General features: G+C 38.4%; 1 pseudogene; it reads left to right on the forward strand.

Annotated features, from left to right (window-relative positions):
- The first annotated feature begins 1,077 nt into the window (after positions 1 to 1,077).
- Positions 1,078 to 21,190, forward strand: LOC139451066 (CD109 antigen-like; annotated as a pseudogene).
- The last annotated feature ends 1,076 nt before the right edge of the window (positions 21,191 to 22,266 follow it).

Consider the following 22,266-nt stretch of genomic DNA (forward strand, 5'->3'; position numbering starts at 1 on the left):
ATATATCAAAACAGACAAAAATGACGGCATTGATAAACATTCCAGGTGTAGGAATACATACAGTGGCGTGACATGAATCAGGTGATCGTTTAATTTATGCACATAACTTGACACGCCTACACAGTCAGTAGCCAATCAACGGAGAGTGGGATTAAAACAATGTTCATTGGACCTGTCAATTAAGCAAGAGGCGAAAAGAACTGCAACCGTCAGACTGTAACGAACCGGAAGAAATATGTCCGAGAGAAGGCGGCTGTTTCAAATAACATGGCCATTTACTACGTGATTCAAACATTACTTCCCTGATTACGGTAAAACACAGTTGGAGAAATGCTAGTTATAAATGAAACCCAAAGACATGAAAGTTGAACCGAAGCGAGCGGAAAAAAAACAGGCGAGCGAGCCTGCACGTTTGCTGTTTCATTCTTTCTCGGCCTTCGGTTTCAAAAGGGTAGTTTGGACAATGAATATGCATGGAAGTCGCTTAATGTCCTGTGCATGACGATACACGTGAGCAGAAAGGGAATTCCCTCGACTTATATTGGGATTCCCACATATTGGGATTCCCCGACATTCCGCAGTAATAAAAGTAGTGCACCGCGGTGGGCGTGGCTTAATTTTTTACATTCATTGGGAGGTGAATGCAATAACACGTGACCAATTCAGCTAATCAGAATGCAGGAATTTCCATGAACACAACGAAAATTTAATTATAAATGATTGAAGCATATTTTATTGATAAAGAGGCAAAGACTATCAGCACCATGCAAACAGTGCCTGAATCTTTGACACATTAACTTGGATAATGCCTTGTGTCATTTTACACGTTAATGTAAGTTTGCAGTTTGTGAAGTCGGACACAACACATGTAAACTATATCCAATTTGCGCACTCCGTTACTATTTGAAACTTATGTGGAATAATTGTGTTAATTGCCATGGTCAGCTACTCTTTGTGGAATCCATCGTTTGGTTTTAACTTGTTTCTGTTATACTATTATACTATGTTGCATTAAGTGAACAATGACCGCAATGTTTCACTTGTTACAGAGAAGGGTCCGCTAACTGGAACTCAACCATGTGGAAACTACTGCTACTCACACTAATCAGTGTTGTGAACGCTAAAAAGTAAGTTCTTTGGTACAATTTACTGTATAGCAATGAGTTGTCTCGTAGCAGATTTTGCACAGCACAATTGGGGAAATTCTTCTAGGGTAACCATATAATACTAGTATCTAAGATACTTATATTGACAATTCTGACAATAAAATACCAAACAAAACGGATAATCAAATGCTTAACGTTTACCAGCTCGAGACGAATAATAATAGCTTGGTCATGAAGTGCAAATACTAGAACTAAGGCAATGTAAACTCTCTTGTTAAATCTGTCTTATGTACTGTAGAAATGATGTATTTATTTCATTATGGAAAGTGTTTCATAACCTTTGCTTAACCAGAATATACAACAGCGTTTTTTGTCGGGGTTAAGTTTCATATTGCTGAATCTGTTAGCCCAGAATCACCATGACTATTTCTTTTAAAACATCGTCAAAATATTACTTAAGCTGTAATACGTAGAGTACGGAATATGTAAAGTAGTACTTCATTTAATTGAAATGTGTTTTTCATTTTGTTATCAATCTCTTTTGCAGCACCTTTCTTATCCTTGCCCCTAAGACCATCAGCCCCTCTACAACCCTGCGTCTGGGGGTCAACTCCCTAAACGCCAGTCAGGACCTGACTGTAACAGCACGTGTACAGACACAGGAGTGGAGCAACTACCCCTATGAGCACTATGAACGTATCTACGTCGACCATGCCAACACCTCGGACACCATTATTGGAGGTAGGCCATGGGCAATATAGCATCAAAGCAGCTGACAGATATTTTATTTATCTGAACTGCCTTAAAGATTAGTTTTTTGTACGTATGTGGTGGGTCTTTAAAACTGTTAAATGTGATTTATTTCGAGATAAGTAGTTCTAACACAAATGCAGTATACATTAGCTTAGAACATGGATTTAGTTTTGAGATCTTGGGAGCAGCCCTGTGGAGAAAGGCGATTGTCTATGAAACTTTAATTGACATGTGTAACATACCTGGTCTCAGTTGATTAATTGAAATGTAATAATACTTGCACATTTGTTCTTCAGGAGACGCAGGCGTCGTGGAATTGACGGTAAGTTGTGATAAAAACGAAAATTTATTTCCGTAAGCATAACAGATATTTCCTAAAAGAAGTGTTCATTGTATGATTCCGACAATATAGGTATGTGTTCATGAATCATCAGGGTTTAGAACATGCAATGCCTCAGTGAGGCTTTCAAAACGTTTTATGGTAGACGTATGGATGACATTTACTAATTTGACGCACCAGTGGCCAAGATGATGTCCGATGCGACTCGTTCTATATTTTCCCGTGTTTATCAGGTGATATAATTACTTGCCGTTGCATGTGTTTGTGACGAGTGCCACCGTTGGTGCAGGATATGCTTTCCTTTTCGCGAAACCCTGGTGTCATCACTTTTTGATATTGATTCATAAACACATGCTTGTGTAAGGATAACTGGAGCATTACCGTATTCGACGTAATAAGCGCCCAGGGCGCTCTCAGAATTAGAAATAGGAGGCTCTTATTAGAATATAAGTTTGGTGAGAAAAGAAAAGAGAGTTGAAAAGATCGTAAATTTCGTGGTTTATGCTGGCAGCCTGAAATTATACAGAAGAAAAGTGTGTGCGTATTATACACGACAGATATATTTTCCAGAATAGAATTGCCTATAATTAAGTGTGCACATAACACACGAGTGCGTATTATACACGAATAAATAAGTTTTGTGTACAATGATCAATTGGAAGGGATGTTAATTGGGATTGTTCACTAGCCAATATATTAGCAAATATCGCCGTGGGCGCTTATTAGGACGGGGCGCTTATTACGTCGAATAAGGTATATGAATGTTTTACACAGCTTGTCATACAGTTTTGTGGGTAGATGTTTATCATTCTAAATAAGAAACTGATGAGGCAGTGTCATTATCTCTGTTATTTCTAGTTCAGGTGAGTAGATCAGTGGAAAGGAATTGGTTATTTGATCATTATTGAATCCTACCCGATTATCGATATATATGAGCTGAAGTTAAACGTCTTGACCAATTTCCCACTTGTTGATGTTGTCAATGCGAGAAGCATTTCCGATTTGTATGTAGAAAGAAAGTGATCAGTGTGGAGTGGAACAAAACCCGACACCTTGAAAAGAAAAACAAGATTTAATATCTTCAAATTTTATGAAGAAATACATCATAAAACACTAATTTCTGGTATCCCGTGACACTAAATCTCTTCAAAATTCAAATACTACAGTCACCACAAAAAGTCTCTTTCCATTCCATCAGGAAAGCATTTCTAATATACTAACGTCCACGCGGCATAATGAAACATACACTACTTTTCCATTATATTTTATGCATTGTTAACAAATTTTCTACTCGATAGCCTACAATCAAGCACCAGTGTCGCCATGCATCCATGCCATGTCTGTATCCCACAGATCCCACAGGACCTGAAGTCAGACAACTACATCCTAAAGGTCCAGGTAGAGACGAGCTCTGGAGAGGAGCACATCAACATGTACAACCTGCAGTACTACAGCAAATACCTGTCAACATTCATCCAGACAGACAAGGCCATATACAAACCTGGATCTCTGGGTGAGTTTGAAATATGCCATGTGCATTCTCATTTCTAACCTTGAGAATGTTTAAATTTTTAAAGCATTAATTGACAATTGTTGAAGACTCTTTACTCGATAGAAAATGAATTCTTTAGATACTACCATTGATACAACAAATTAAACCTATTTGATCTGTCTTGCAGTCAACTTCCGTGCATTTGCGTGTACTCTGACCTTCTTACCTATACCGGAAACATGACAATCGAGATGTTTGTAAGTTTGTTTTACTCTGCCTCAAACAGACACATATATTTAGTCTATATTTTCGTAATCATATTTTTATATCTCCCCAGAAGAGACCTATGAAGCAGATTAGTCTTCTTGACACTCTCTCATTATAATGGAGAGTGTTACCTTGGATACAAGGTGATTGACAAACGAATGTAACTGTGGTATCGCTGATACTCTTGTATCGATGCATAGAAGTTATAAGAGGAACTATATTTGGTGACCAGAACACCATATATTACATATGCGTGCATGACTTCCCCACAGGACCCCAGCAACAACAAGTTGATGCTGAAGAAGGATGTTATAGACCCAACTGGTGTCATCTCCATGTCCTTCAAACTCAGTGCAATGCCCATTCTCGGACATTGGAAGATCAGGGTCACCATACCCAATGTAAGGAACATGCAAAAACTTTCACACAATATGATTTCTCTTTTCAAGTTAAATATGGCCATTGCCTCTTATGTCAATGGATCCCTTGATCAAATCTCATTCTATTCTATTTCTTGTTATTGGGATTAATTGAAACAACACATCTATGATATAATACCTGAACATATCAATTATATATAATACGTCAACACAAGAGAATGTTCCTGTATTTTACCATAGCTAACCATATCACAAAAGGAAAATGTTCTAAACGTACTTTACCCTCACAGGGACCAACAGAAGAAAGAACGTTTGAGGTGTCAAACTACAGTAAGTAGGCCCGATAATATTGAATCTACATATTTAATAATATATAGATTTTGTTACTTTGAGAATACATTAACTGCTTTTAATAACATTATACATTTTAGAAATGAATTTGTGGTAAATGCTATCGGTGATAAATGTAGTGCATAGTCTCCACTTTTATTCGTAACCAGAACTGCCAAGATTCGAGGTAACTGTCGATGTTCCCAGTTTTGCTCTGGTAACAGATCGAGACATCAAGGGCAAAGTCAGTGCCAAGTAAGTGAATCGTAAAGTGTTTATTTCTTTTTATAAATGACACAAAACTGACTTCAGATGCCACATCGAGATTTACATCTCCAGTAAAACTAAAATATTCATGGTTTATTAAAATTTATCTTTGATATGCAAAGCTATATTCGTCATATCAATAATTTACTCATTCTTTATTCAATACATTGTGTCCATTTTAGAGAATATAGTCATATGTTCTTTCAAGGTATACGTTCGGCGAGGGAGTGAAAGGTGTTGCAGAAATTCATGCTAAAATTGTTGGATCTTATTCTGGATCTTGTTCATCTGAGCAACCAACCATTCTCATGTCCTTCCCGGTACGTACATTCATGTCTTACACAACAACTACTTTAATATTACCTGTATGAACTTCATATTTTTTCTGACACATACATATTGTCTGAAGTACAATACAGTTTTTTTTATGGAGAGATATAAAGTTTCATTGAATGTATTATCCTTTTCTTAAATCTTCAAAACACCTGCTGATTTAAACTCTAAACTAAAATTTAATCTATTAACCCTCACATGCATCAATATCGCTATCTTTTGTGAGCATCGTCATGTCAAGAGACAGTGTATTTATTTAGTGTCAGTGTATTTATTGTATACAGCTACAAAAACTCACTGTTACCTTACCCGTTAAGTATAATAAAATCTTAATTTTATAGGAAATAGCCGAAATAGAACTTCCTATTTATCTCTTGGGTTTATATTCCGCACAGCTTGATGGAGAAAGTAAGTTCACGATCCCAATGGTGGAGGTTCAGCACCTCAACTCCTACCTCAATGGTAAGCAGCTGGAGATCCAGGCCTTCGTGACGGAGACTCAGACGGGCAAGAAACTAAACGGTTCATCCATCGCCACCTTCTACACCAATGCCATCAAGATGACCTACCTCGAATACAGTGCTCGCGATTTCAAGCCTGGCCTCATCTACAGCGGCACGGTAAGAGCGTCGTGTGAATCTGTACGAATATATTACAGTTTGTGTGTTGGTTTATGAACATCTCCAGGAACCTAAGAACAGATGGTGTAAAGTATATGCCTGGTGCTGAACTTGGATAAACATTTCGTTTTGTGCATGAATTAAACATCTTTGTGCTGAACAAGTGCAGTACATATTGTGTCCATTTTCATAACATCTGCCTCCAATAATATCCGAAATAAAGTGTACGTATTTTCCATTTGACATTTACTGTATTTTTAGGTATATACTCTTAGTGTTTTATTGAAGAACAAAAAGCTCACGTAAAGAATAGAAACCGCAGTGTCATTCACAAAATAATCCGCTGAACCTTTTGCTTAAATTTCAGATGAAAATCTCCCTGCAAGACGATTTGCCACTGCCTACCCCTGGGAAGAATGTGACCATCTACCCATGTGTAACGTACCGTATCAGAGTCCCAAACCAGGACAAGTATCATAGCTGTGACTCGAACTTCCAGGGAACCTATGGTATTACCGAACAGACATTCCCAGTTCCAGCCGATGGGCTTGAGGACGTCAAACTTATGATACCAGAGGATGAGGAATATCAAATGGTCGTTCCCGTACAGCTACCTGTTAGCGATGTTACTTACACACTCATGCAAAAGGCCAAATCATATATCAACATCAAGGATCTGTTGTCGTTCGTTCTTTGGGTGTATGGCACAGAATAAATATTTTAACTTTAATATCACAATGGATATTCCCGAAATATATGGAACGTTATATAATGCAATGTTAAACGACAGAGCTGATTAATTCCAGGTTACACATTATTACATGTAAAGAAAATAAGCATTTGGGTTTGATGCTAACACTTTCTCTATTTGTTTTGCAGTCCTTCTATGGAGAAACATCGATTTAATGGACGATAAAGAAAGCCTACTCTCCGTCACATTCATTCCTACAGCTTTACCTCCACGACACCAATGTCACAGTAAATAATATTTATTTCGTTATTATTTACTTTGGAACACATACGTACTTCTTCGCGTTATCCGAGGTTTGATAAAGTGCTGAATATAGAAGAAATATGCAGACACCAAGATCTTGCTCCGAGACAACCGAGCGTCCGACACATCAAAGTTCGACACAACGGTGTTTGACTGTATTTTTAATTATCTGTGTATATTTGAAATATAACAACACCTGATTAATGTCGATTGTATCGTATCAAATAAGAATTCATACTGTTTTGAATTCCTATCTGAGTTTACCTATGTCTGTTGTATTTGCAGGCCGGAGAAAATGCCAATATCTTTATCAATTCCACCCAGCCGCTCGATACAGTCTGGTATGAGGTAAATAGATCCGATCCCCTAAGTGACTCACAAATAGTGTATGTGAAGAGTAATACAAATTTCCATGGTTGATGCCAGGCTATGGTGTTACTCTCATTAGTATTATTTTAAAATATGCCATTATATGGTAATCGAGACTGACCCCTATGATGGATATATGAATTGACATTAGGATATGAGGTCAGTAATATCAACATCGAGTCTTACTTTCTTATTGATTGAATTACCACCTCTGATATGTATTATGCTATTGTCAATGTAGAACATTTGAAAGGGTTCTTTTGATTGACTGACAGTTAGTATTCAATGAGGTCATCCCCTTGTTATAAATGGTATCAATCTGCTTTGTAAAGGTTATCTCCCGTGGGTCGTTTGTTGCTGCCGGACATCTAGACGGTGGTATAAAGAAGAGCCTCAACTTCACTCTTCCTGTCACACCCAAGATGGCGCCTCATGCTCGCGTTCTTGTCTACTCGATACTTGATGATGGCGAGGTTATTGCGGACAGCACAAACTTTGAAGTGAAAGGTCTTTATACCAACAAGGTAATGATACCAACTCAACGCTGATGGCATTAGTCATACAAGAACAATTTACATAATAACTTACGAGCAACAGTGAAGTATGGACTATCTGTTTCGAGTAAGTTAGATCTGCAAGTTCAGAGCCTTGTGTGACAGATAACTCGTAATATGGAGCTGATAGTAGGGAATTCTTTATATTGACCAGAGTTTTGTTGTGTGAGAAGACGTAGAAAGATGCGACTTTCTGGAAACATCAGCTCAGTTACTCTATTGTAGGAACGTCATATGATATCGTTTGTAGCATGTACAATAGATGATTTTATGTTCAAATATTTGCGACAAACCATAAAAATGACGTTACGTTGCTTTTGGCCCCTTCGTGAATAGTGAAAAAATGAAACAATGACATTGGAACAATGGTTGTAATTCTCAGAAAAAAATAATGAAATTAAGTTTACGTCTTGTTCTATACACTACTGCCTAAAAGTTCATTCCCCTAACACGCGTTGAGAACGCGTGTAACACGCATGTGACACGGGTGCTCAACGGGTTGCACACGGGGTGAGCACCCGTTGCACACGGGTGTGCAACGGGTGTGTATCGCGTGTGCAACCCGTTGCACACGCGTGTGCCACGCGTGTAACACGGGACCGGGTTCCAGTTGAAGTTGACAAATTTATCAAATGAATAGTGAGATAAAACAAAACAGTGAGATGTGAAATTTGAGTTAATGAGCGGCCATTGAGCTGTGTTCACCAGACCGTAAATACAAGGTCGGCCCGTCTTAATTAGTGTTCGGTTGTTATACTTTTATGGCATGAACCATTCCACTAGGGTCCCGTCATTGTGGCTAGCCGACAGTAGAACAGAAGTGAATTTAGATTCGAGTTTATTGCTAGGGGAACCACCGTGTTGACACGATTGTCGCGGGTTGGTAAATGTTCGCCATTACTAAAATGATTGTTTGTGGATTACGAACATATTCATTTGCCCACACGAGTCATTCCATTTGATTGCAAATATAACGTAGACAGTACAATTATGATATAGCCGTCACCACTACTAATGTCTCATTATTTCACGTAGGAATATGTCCCATTTCCCCACACCCCACTTTCTGTTTTGTATTTTGAAAGAATAAATAAAAGAAGGTTTTGTGTGGGACACCTTTATACTAATTATAAGAGGATGTTGTAAATGAATATGAACAGCCATGCTGTCTGACTGTTGATAGAATTTGAGATCTTCACAATCACCGGGTGTGACCATGTAGACAGAATCTCGTTAGGGTTTGTGATTTTTACATTTGCCCAGTGTCAAAACTGACCTCCCTGAATATGTTTTTTAGGTTTGACAGCAACTATGCTTGTGGATTTCAGAGATAGACATGATTTGTTAGCTAGATGTTATTACAATAAGCGAAAATGTCTTAAAAGTCCACAGTTTGCTTAATAGTACAAAAAGTGTGTTATAGATCTATCAACGTTTTCTTTTATTGAACATAATATTTGCACTATATTGCTGTTAGCTGTAAATAATCTAGCCTCCCCATGTACGTAACTTACATATATTTATGTATGACCAGAACAACAAATAAAGTTCTGGTAGATAAGTACCTCGGAGATTTAACGTGCGCTTTCCGACTTAAGCCTATCTGGCACACGGGGAAGCACTTATACTATTAGGGGAAAAAAACACCCCCCCACCCACCCCCCCAAAAAAAATATAAGTTTGCAGCCTATTCCATTAAAGTTAAGGGGGTTGGGGTTTGGCTGGGTGGGAGTGGGTGATAAAAGAATATTCAATAATATGGTAAAGGTAAAGTTTGGGCGGGGGGGGGGGGGGGGGGGCAAGCGTGGGAAGGCACGGCGTCGGCTGGCGAGCATGTGTGGCTAGAAGTCTAACGGCGGTATCCTTCTAGTAGTCTTAGTAGTCTCTTGGTCAGCTTCTCATCCTGGGGGTTGGGATTCTGGTAGAGACTCTTGGCAAGGAGGGCGGCGGTATTGGCGACGAAGTGGTTTGAGGTCGGTACGCCACTACTCTGGAAGAAGTGGTTCAAGTCTGTGTAGTTTGTGATGTCGTACTCGATGTCCTGTCCCCCCTTCTTGTGCACCATGACGAGAGGGACTCCTTGTTTGACGTAGAGATGTTCCTTTGGGGTGTTGATCTGGTCAACCTTGAGATCCGGCCGGGCCTTGTAGTGGTTGATCGGAATGTCTGACTTTTCCACTAGTAATTAAAGTTCTTTGGCATGACCTCTTTTATCCCTGCTGACGTTATCCTAATGTTCAATTTCAGTCTGCCTCACCAAGCGTAAGCATTGTACATGTTCTGATAAACCACACTGATGCAATTAAGCAAATGAATATTTGCTGTGGGCAAATATCTATTTTCTATATATATATTTATGGATATGAAGCATTCTAGTTAATTGTGGATACACTGGGCAGACAGAATTGTGTTTATTTCCAGGCCATCCTGATCGTCGTTTACTACTATAAGGTGTATGTTTTGAGGCAAGATCAAAGGCGCCGCACAGCATTTGTTAGATAACAGACGGGGTCGTCCGTTTCGCTTTCAACAACCACCCCACCCTGTCTGTAGGAGTTATATAATCGGTGCGCAAATAACTGTGTCAAGTCCACTGCCGGGCTGATGCGGTGTCAGTGTCAGCGATGAACATGAATGCTCAAATTATAGACCTGTAGCACTCACAAGTTGCTCAGCCAAAATATTTGAAAAGTGTATATTCAATTCTCTGATAACAGCAAATATAACCTTAGAAATAGATTCAACATACCAACAATCAAATGTAGAACACAGACCTATGCTTAATAATAATTTCTTCTGGAAATGATCAAACTGCGGAACCCTCTATCCGATGAAGTAACTAATGCTCGCTCATTAAAAGAAATCAAATCATTAATTAATCGTTCTGATGCAATTACTAATAAAAATTTTGACTTCAAATATTTTCATAGATCATGCCAAATTGTCCACTGTCGCCTTAGGCTCGGATGCAGTGACTTAAACGCTGATAAGTTTAGACGACATGTATCAGACATACCAGACTGCACTCGTGGATATCACCTTGAAGATGCAATTCACTTTTTCTATAACTGTCAAAAAATACGATAATATCAGAAACACTGTGTATTTCTACACACATGGGTATGGTCTAAAAATGATATTACGTGGCAGTAGTTAATCAGTTCTACAAACATGACTCTTCTTAAATCAGTTCACGACATCATTGTCAAAAGCAAAAGGTTTGAGTAGCTTAATTTTATGCATATAGTAAAGGAAAACTGCATTACCTTATTTCACAGACACCACTTGCTTCAGTGTATTGGCTTCGTGTATTTCATTTGTGCATTTTGTATGTTTATGTTCATCACTCTCTTATATATATCCAGCTGTTGTTAAGTTGTTACCTGGAGAGGTATTACATAAGCAAGTTTTGCTTGTTTACCGATCCAGATTTCTTTTGAAATAAAAATACGTTTAAGGCAACCCTAAAACACATGATTGTAAACTATTCAAAAAGAGGCACTAATCTCTGGCTTCTTCTCGGGTGTCGGACTCAAACTCAAACTCATTTATTCTTAGAATAACATGAAATACAATTATCTACAATTTTTATTATGTACAATTTAACAAAAATAATATAAAAATAGGATACGTGGATACTAATACAATTTACCAATTGTATTGTACCCATGTTAAGGAATTTAGATAGGCCTTTTAGATTTCTTACACTGTTAGTGGTCATAATTTTCTTAAATGTTTGGAAACTTAAGATATTGCTTATTTAAGATGTTCATATCGCCATTGGTGAAAAGCTTCACATTGAAATAAATAATGCAATTCATCTCCCACAGCGATAGATTCACAGAGTAGACACTGGCTGTCTTCCCTGGGAATGTTCAGGCACCGACCTGTTTCAACTGGTAATCCTTGGTTAGAAAGTTATGACTTTAATTTTGAGAGCAGTAGATATTTCGCAAATGAAGGTTGATTCTTCAGGTAATACGACCTTTGGATTTCCGCTTGGGCTTTCTAGCTGCCGTGAGTCAATTTGCTCGTTAACGCAACCGAGCGTGACAAGAGACTGGGCTACCAGTCTGCAAGGACAGCTAAATAAGCTTAAGCATTTTTGAAAACTGATTGGTTACCCATGATCTATGAAGATTTCAACAAAGGGCGCATGGTAATTAACTTCTTCAGCCTAAACAAACAGACAAATAACGGCGAAAGCTCATCGGGTGTCGTTATTTTGAAATACCCCTGATGGTTACAGTTTAATAATAAAAAAGTATCCATGAGTGAAAGCATTTGCGGATTTCGGATTGCGTGGATGATACAATTACTACTCCCTTGTTGTCATCCACATTTTCTGGTATAACCCTACACTTGTGTATTTGTCGTAATTCACTTGCTGCTCAGTTAATGAATTTATAACATGTATACTTAGTTGTAGCACCACTCAGATTATAAAGGTTCAAATTTGGTCTTTCTTGTACCTGGGGTAATTATTCAATCTAAATCAAGGTTTGAAGTGAGGTGGAATGTGAGTTATGTGATATGCACGCGGCAGCCCAGCAAGAGATGTATGGTCAGTTGCTTTACTTTTTGTGTAAATCAACTGATCATTCCCAGACATCAAAGGATCAACAGGAAATACGTTGATTGAATAATTACTGTTATCTTGCAGAGTGGATATGTCAAAAGTAAGTGTTTACATGTGAAGGTAAGTTTACTAAACCTAGGCAATACACTCATATCATGGCGTGAAGTACAGATGTAAAAACAACATACTTTGTTCAAAGGGTAACCGATAATACACTGACTGGTTGTTCATTGTTATCTAACTCAATGTATGTTTTAAAGAACCGTGGACATTATAAAAATAGTTGTCACGTGGGCTTTCTCAGCTAACTTGGCACCTATGTGAAACAATTGAAACAAACTAGGTGATCAGTTAAGAAACAAACACGGGTTATAATATTCTATACATTTAAATAACGCTTAAAAACGATATATTTTAATATTTTAATATACTTCATATATATTCCAAATATTGTTTCCAAATAATTATTATTAAAGTATTTGATTCTCACATAGACATTTGACATCGAATAAATATTTTTGTACAGCTGCAGACGCAATGGATATTGTTCCTTTATGTTGATATTCCCGGATACATTATAACTTTGTTAGGTTGTAATAATGATATTTGCATTTTGTTTTCATTCATTCGCTGCAGCTTTGAACAGAATCATTCTTGTTTCTTTCCGTTTGGTTGGGAAGTTTTTCGATGCGCGATAGACGTTGTTTTCGCAAGTGTTTTCTTTTTATAAGCGTGTATATGTTACAGTCAATGTGTAAAATATGATTCACTCAGGCAATTTATTAAATATCTAAATATTTCAGTCATTTTACAAATTGACTGAATAGTCCATTCATTTATTTAACCGACTGACTAAAAATGATAAAGACGAGCAAAAAGAGCTTATACATATCACAATATATTAATTATGCTAAGAAAAGAAGCCAAACAATACAGAACTCTACTTGGTGATGATATTAAACATAAACAAATATTTGGAATTCGTTATCATATTAATAAAGATGGACATATTTTTCAGTTAATTTGTAAAATGAACTGAATATTTAGGCGTTTAATAAATTTCCTTAGTGAAATCTGTTAACATTTTGAATGTAAACATATACACACGGTAAAATAAGCAATGTTCAGATGAAATATTTACTTTGTGTTGCAAGTCAAAATAGTGTACACAAAGATCGCACAATTACCATGCAAGTGACTTACAAAAACTGCATCACCATTACCGATGCTCCCCACAAATATACCTACATTTCCAAAACTGTATTTCATTTTTGTTGATCAATGTGACCATACGTCCTTCTACTTTCAATAAAAATGCGCTTACGAATGGCGAGAACACACGTCGCGAACAAGTCTAGATTTCTGCTCTATCATCCGGGTGCTCACTGGGAAAATACAGTAATGCACAGGTAACAACTACTCCCGCGGAATTGCTTTAGAACAGTGCTCTTTTGTACGTTGAAATACTATATATTGGATCAAGGATCAAGTAGAAGATACATTGACCGCAGCGCTGGGAGTTTATTCAACAGACCCGTGAAAATAACACTGCTGTATCTTATTATTTATTTTAGATGACGCAGTCAAAGCTCACTTCTCCTGGCGGCCATTATCGAACGGCCAGCTAAAACACAACCCTGCGCTTACGTATACAGGTCTCTTCCTGTAGTACGGTAATTAGTATTCTCTCCCTCAAGTGTATCCTCAATTATATAACCCACCCTCATTAATTACCTGCTTCTCTTTTCCAGCCTCACGGCTATGGAGCTGAGATAAAGAGTCCAAGTTATCATAAAGTAATTAGGGTCCAATAAAAACAATGCGCCGCCAAACCTCATACATATTATCACTGAAAGTCGTACTACAGACGGTTAATGTCAAATCACAATAAAATCATTTCAATTGCAATAACATGTTCCAGGACCATGTATTCTCTTAACACAATCGGATTTAGAAGCAATGGTCGTATAAAACAAGACAGATCTATTTAAACACAACAGTATTCATGTTATTCCCACAAAATCACATAAAGAAAGGAGACATTAGCAAATTCATGTGTATTATCATTTTTCGTCAGGAGAACAAATTTTTCTCTCCTTGTTACCACCTCCAGGTTCAGCTTAAGACGGGTCCTCCTTTGGTCAAAAGTTTGTTCCCCCTCTAATGAGTGTGTCACGCGTTGCACACGAGTGGCGGACGGGGTGCACACCCGTGTGCAACGCGTTGCACACGGGTATCACACGCGTGACCAACCCGATGCACACTGGTTGCGTAACGCGTTGCCCATGCGTGTAAGGGGAATGAGCTTCTAGGCAGTAGTGTACATACATAACATGCACCATTACGAAGCTTAATCTTGCATTTTTGTTAATAATAGCAGTGGTTTTTGAATCATGCATACAACATAGATATCTCGCTGCTTTTATGAAATAGTATATTATATAAACCAGTTTCGTGTCCTTTGTGTTATGAAACATATATCACGGATTTCATTGCATTTCCAGGTGGCACTTGAATTCAGCAAGAACGAATCTCAGCCCCATGAAAACATTGATGTCAAGGTTTCAGCTGACCCACAATCATTGGTAAACTTGCTCGTTGTTGACCAATCTGTGACTCACCTGGCCAGTGGAAATGACATCACAAGTGATATGGTTTGTATAAAAATACTGAAACTCTCCAGCTGTCATTAACCAAACTTAACCATAACATCATATCTTGGTTACATTTAAGGGAACTTAGTATCCATTTCATTCTTTAATTGATTGTAAGATTTTATAAACGATCTTATAAAATAATGTTGTGTGTGTGTTTAGGTGGAGACTGAACTGAAGTACTATGACAACCGCGGAGTAAGCAACAACTATGAGGGGGAGACAGACGCCAGTCAGGTGTTCAAGGTAGGTTTTCATTGTTCCATACTTGGTCTCAGCAGGCACATCTAATATGTTCAAATATGTTTCCTCATTTAGGAAAATAGTTCTCAACAATACATGTATATCAGAATTGTATTAAACATGTATTATGTACAAGGATAAGTTTTAAAAGAAATAATTTGTTCAAGTAACTGCTCGAACTGCAGATGTAACATAAGTGGTTGTTGGAGTATATATATTTACTATGGTTACAGGATGCCAGTGTTGAAATCTACACTGATGCAACCGTCCCAAACAATCCTAGTGGCATTGACTATGGCCATGGGTCAGGTATGGATAATATCAAAACGAAAAGTTCACATTTACTTACAATACATTTACATTCCAACATCTAACAGGAAGCTGTAAATGCTACATGTGCAATAAAACACTTAGTAAAATAGAAATAGAATAGTCTTGAAATAGAAGTACCAAATTGGTAGTTGAGGCTGATGTTATTCATTCTGGGATGATCTACATATCGAGGAAACTCTTGGCATCGTTTGCGTACAGCTGTATTTCGTGCACAGCTTTGTAAAGCATGAATCATCATTCAATAACAAGGATTTGCCCCCTAACAATCAATCTACAGTTCACATACTGTATGCAATATATTGTTTTTAGATCCAGTGTCCACCCTCTAACACAGCAATGTGAAAACCATCAGGTGCTTCCACAACATTAATGCCACAATTCTCATAGTGGAATCTTTCTATGTTTAGTGTCCACTCCTGGCTACCATGCCCCAACCATGTCTGCTATTGGCTTCACACTTTTTCCTGGAGCAACACCTTACGCTGGACCAACACCTTATCCGATTGGCGGCATAGCTCATTTTGCGCCAACAGCTCAGCCAGCGGTCGCTTTTCCTAATAAAAACCCACTCGGAGTTCAGCCACTGAAGGAGGTTGGACGAGTCAGGAGCTTCTTTCCCGAGACATGGTTATGGACCAACACTACCATTGGGTGAGATAAATTTCGAAATATTAACGTCTTATTCTTCGCTACACGCAAAACATACACCATAACGAGGGAAATATTTTAAGTGTCTGTGAAGAACAAAATATGAATTAGAAGGCACTATAAATGTATTTCATTTGTCAATCCATTGTATACACTTCAATCCTTTGTATTTTATCGCCGCTGCTTCATTGAATTGATGTTAGTTGATCCTGAAAGTCAGGCCTTCAGTTCCAATGCCACAACAATGTAGTTCAAGAATTCCTTCCTTATTGACATTACAATATCTTTCCCTCAGTTCCAATGGTATTGCAAGCATATCTGCAACTGTTCCTGACACCATAACGTCATGGTTGGCAACAGCATTCGCAGTTAACCCAGTGTCCGGGCTAGGAGTTACAGGATCAGCTTCTAAGGTAGATAAAGCAACAGTTAAAAGCTCCAAACTAATTTTAACATATTGTACTTCCTTTGTTTCAATTACATTTCATAGTAACTAATGTTATAGTTGGGAAAACACTTTCTTAGTAAAGTACAGATTCTCGTATTTTTTGGGTTGAAGTCTCGGTGGGTGAGCGGGTTAGATCGCTGACTTTGTGTGCTGGCGATTACGTGCCTCACTGTAACAGTGTGGGTTCGAATCACGGACGGGACGCAACCGAGAAAATACGAGAATCTGTACTTTACTAAGAAAACGTTATCCCAAACACAACATTAGTTCCATTTGACCACTTTCTAAATGACATTGTGTATTCATACATTTCATAGATTTTATAGATTCGCACAAATACATAGATATTATTACCTGTTCCACTAACATTATTTTTCCTACTTCGTTTATTTAGAGACAATTAGGACTAATTTAATGTTTTCTTGAAGGGAGCAAAAGCTAAAGCATCTTTGAATGGAAGTATTAATTATTTTCACATATATTTCAGATGAAGGTTTTCCGTCCATTTTTTGTGAGCGTTGATGTCCCAATGTCTGTCATCCGGGGTGAACAAGTTGTGGTTCAGGCCAGCGTCTTCAACTATCTGCAGACTGATCTCGATGTAAGTCTAATAATTTGGAATGTATAGAAAAGTAAATTCTTGGTCACCACTGTTTCGAAAATAATTACAATTTTTACAAAGATAATTACAACACCCTTTCAATAATCCTAAATAGTCTCTGATGAAAGCTAAGTGCATTGTCCGACCATATCACAAGCATTTGTTTTTATTTCACTATCATATAGTGATGATACCAGGTGTTTGCAAAAGGGTGACCGTATTCTGCCCCATCGATGACACTCATCACAAACACATGCAAAGGCAATTTTCGCCTGAAATAACAAGGGAACATGTTACAAGACAAAATCTGTTACCACTACCATAGAAGGTTTTGATGATGATGATGATGATGATGATGATGATGATGATGATGATGATGATGATGATGGGGATTTAACGAGCGCTTCCGGTGTTGCCGATTTCGCACTCGGTTTTGATGTTTTAATAAGACCTTGAATGTTGTAATCTTGATCAAACTTTTGAGCAAGGGTCATATTACACATATTGTCCAAAAAAAAGAATTCTCGAGTACATCCAAAAAGATGTCAAATGTGGACACCAAAGGTTTGAACTGTTGGAATTATAGCTCAACATGAAAGGAAAGTTGACTGTTGGGAAGTTAAAGTCATATCTCTTGCTTGTCACTCTTCTTTCTGCATCGAAATTTATAGATGAGACTGAAACACTGGTCTCTTTTGTTTCTTATTCAGGTGGGTAAATCAGTGGAAGGGAATTGGCTTTCAGATGGCTTTTGAGATATCTGAAGCTTACGTTTAGACTACACACTATAATGATTTTCTATTTTGAGAATATCGGTGACTATTTCGTGAAAATAAACTGCAACACTCGCTGTACCTGAGTTATCCATGCTAGGTGATGGTGACAAGGAAGAAGTCCAATGAATACGACAACATCCTGTATGATCCATCAACTGCCAGTCTCAAGGCCTTCTCTGCAGACCAAGTTAAAACAGTTCGCGTAAGTAAATTCTTACGTACTGGCTTTCCATATTCCATTTTATTACACTCATCTGTTTAAATGACAGTGTAGGTCGTTATATCATATAGGATTTAGTTAATACATTTGCATTGCTTTTGAGGATAATTAATGTTGCCGGACGCTTCTACTGCCTTAGTAAGACCTGAAATCCTTCAGGTCGCCTCTGGTGATGCAATGACCGTTGACTTTCCCATTGTCCCGACCACCCTGGGTCAACTTGACATCCAGGTGTCTGCACGCTCCACTGCAGCTGCTGACGCAGTAAAGAGAAAGACCACAGTTGAGGTGAGTGTCGTATGTCAGATGGGATTACTTGATGTGATTCGTCCTCCTTCTCTTTTGCCTTCTCTCGCGTCATTCTTATCTCAATCTTCCTGTCTCCCTAAATACCTACATGTTATTTTGTTCTAATCATTATTCGAGTGTGTTTAACGCCACAGTCAACTCTATTCCAGTCAGTCATATAACTGCGTCTGTTATTCGTCGTGCCTCAGCAGTGGTGAATGGAATCATAAGCAACGATACACGCAATCGTGGTGCAGTGGCATGCAACCAATTAAGTCACCCAACCTCACGGCTCATCAGTCGGCTCTTACGATCAAGACGGGACACTGGGATTCGAGTCTTCTCTGGAGTCCTCACGGGGGTCTATTCTTTATTGCAATTATCAACTGGAAACATTGGGCAATGTAAACATAAATGCCACACCATCATTTCTTTTATTCAAATCCAATTTTAGCCAGAGGGTATCAGAAAGGAGACTAACATCCCTGTCACCATCGATCTTCTGTCTGGAAACACCTACAACAATACTGTGTCCATCCCACTTCCAAACTACATCGTAAAAGACTCACAGAAAGCAAGAGTCAGGGCTTTTGGTAAGTAAGAATGGGTTTTCCTCTTAAAAAAATGTTCCCTGTAATTTTCTTAATGTATTCATGTAATGGTGTGAAGTTTAAAGGTGTGTTTGTTTGGAATGTTTGAATCATTGGACATGTGGTAGAGAATGATAGTTATCCCCTATTCGTTGGAAACACCAATGGAGGGACATGGAGAGACAAGAGGCATTGTCCGTTATCCCTGTCAAGTGATACAAACATTTATCACACTACTTTATACTAATTACTTTATTACCACTTTATATTACAGGGCACGTGGTGAGCCCCAGTCTCGACGGCCTGGACAGTCTTCTGAAGATGCCCACCGGCTGTGGAGAACAGAACATGATGGGCCTTGCCCAAGATGTCTACATCTTCAAATACCTTGCCAGTGCTAAGAAATCTGACGGGAAAATTGAACAGAAAGTCGTTCCATTCATGGAGGAAGGTAAATCATTTAATAATTGTAATTTTATAGTTGTGCAAAATTACAAGTATTCTTTGAAAGTAACTTAATTCAACAGTTTTGAATAAAAGTCTACTTCCAAATAATAACCTCTCAATATCATCCTTGTCTATTCATTGTCGAATTCGTCATCCTCAGGTTTCCAGCATGAGTTAAGCTACCAACACAGTGATGGTTCCTTCTCAATCTGGGGGAACAGCGACTACCATGGAAGCACCTGGCAAGTATAGTTTTGAAGAATTTAGGTTTACGTTTGATCTTAAAGGGCAAATTTCTTACAGAATCTATATTAAATAATAGCTAATTTGACATTTTGTTTATTTCTTTCAGGCTGACAGCATTTGTTGTGAAAACATTTGTCCAGGCTCGTCAATATGTCTTCATTGATGATCGCATCATTGCCCGTGCTGCTAACTGGCTTATGGGAAGGCAAAACACCAATGGAGACTTCTATGAGAACGGATATGTGCACAGCTCTAGCATACAGGTACGTTTTCAAATGTGATTACCCACACAATGAAGAAACATGTAATGCGATACTAGATGTGGTCGTATTGATGGGATAACAGTGACCTCGCTAAGTCAAATATAAAAGGCTTACTGGAACTGTTGTTTATTCATAAAAATGTCAGGAGACTTTTTTCGAGATTCCAACTTTATCATGCTTCAATTTCACTGTGCATTCGATATTAGTTATGGCTTAACATGGATCAGCTACACATATTATTCAGTTGAGCAATATCCATTTGCTGTCAGTAGATACACGTTGGTCGAGATACCTTGGTTGCGGTGCACCCAATTTGATTTAATGTTTAAAATCCAGCGTTGGAAAAAGAAAGAAGTCAAACTATTCGGAACGATGTGTAGACTTACGTCAGTGTCCCCACCGATACATTTTAAGTGGCACTGTTTCCAAAGGTGGTTGTGAATGAAAACAATTGCAGATCAGTCGAACTGAACATTTTAGATCCTAATCATACCACAATTCCGTGACTTTTCTTGTCTTCTGAAAAGGGTGGTACCTGCTTCCTCTATAGAACAGACTGTCTACATTATAGTTAAGTGAGAATAAGATAACGATGCTTGATAAATGTTCCTCGTCGCCACAAATGAAATATAGGCATCCTGTCTTTGATAATATTGCATACACATTACATTAAACTGAAGCCTTTTGTTTCATGGTTTGGCAGCATGTAGCACTGATAAGGCGGTATATCTGGGTGATGGCTGTCAATACTTGGGGAGTCTGGTAACCAAATCAAGTTTTAACGCCAATGCCAGCCAATAACAGGTCTCGTTTATCTCCCGACATAGATTCCATAAGGCCCAAAAGGGAAAATACCGTTGAAAATTATATGAATGGAACTATACAAATTAGAAGTAATGACACCAGGTGATGATGTTCGCAAAAAGGGTACACATGTCCTGTCCCACCAGGTAGTAACCGCAGCTCTCACACTTTGCATAAAAAGTAGGTGTTTTCTGTAGCCAGACAAACATGACAAACCAGACAACCAAGTGATGGACCCACAATAGCGCACTTCCCATCTTTGTAAGGAAACCAAAAATGAATTACGTCCATTGTGTTTTGTTTTAAACATATTTTATTGACATATATGGTCAACGGGATTTGGCAAAAGTTATCCAACTTAGGTGGCCCTTTCCCTACTCCATATTTACAGACATTGATTATACATATATATACACATATACATACGTATACAAGTGCAGAGTAAAGATAAACATAAAATAAATATGTTGGTTTACAATCTGCGTCATTAAAGTGATGTCTGTCAATCTTTAGTGAACGTGAAAATTTCGGAGGTCTAACTAATTAAAAAAACTGACGTCCAAAAGAAACTTTACCAGAGTTTGAAATCACTCTTGCTCAAAAACAACAAAACATACATGCATGAAGTAAAGTGTATTGAGAAGATCAATATATCAACATAATCAACACTGAAAATGACAATCATACCGCGACCGAGAATGACGTCAGAGCCCCCCAAAGTTGGGTGTTGTACAAAACTCGAGCTTTCAGAATCATGGACAATAGGCAGAGTACATAAACAATCCCTCACGTTCAATAACAAGTCATTAGTAGCGTGTGTGACCACCAAATGCCTCAATACACGCAAAAATTCTTCAACGCACAGAAAAAGTCAGTCGTCTGATGAGGTCACGTTGGATTTGAAGCCATTCTTCTTGGAGGGCCAAGATCAGTTTTGCCGGTTGGCTGGAGAGTGTGGTCGTTGTCGAACACGACGATCCATCAAGTCCCAGAGGTGTTCATGTCGGGTGAGCGTGCAGGCCACGGCAGGTCGTTGACGTTGTTGGCTGCAAGGAAGTTAGTGACAATTCTGGCTGTATGGGCTCTAGCGTTGTCATGCTGATAAATGACACCACGTGGCTGCTCTTGGAGAAGTGGTAGGACAACTGGACGAAGAATGTTATCCAATTAACTCTGAGCTGTCAAGTTCCCGTCAACGATGACCAGCGGTGTCCTCTCCTGCCCACATATCCTTCCCCACACCTTGACACTCCCTCCACCATATGGTACGACCTCCTGCACGCAACACGCCGCCGTCCGTTCACCCCTTCGGCGGTAAACA

The sequence above is a fragment of the Haliotis cracherodii genome, unplaced genomic scaffold, assembly GCF_022045235.1.
Source record: "Haliotis cracherodii isolate W230 unplaced genomic scaffold, xgHalCrac1.p SCAF_8, whole genome shotgun sequence".
Lineage (NCBI taxonomy): Eukaryota > Metazoa > Mollusca > Gastropoda > Lepetellida > Haliotidae > Haliotis > Haliotis cracherodii.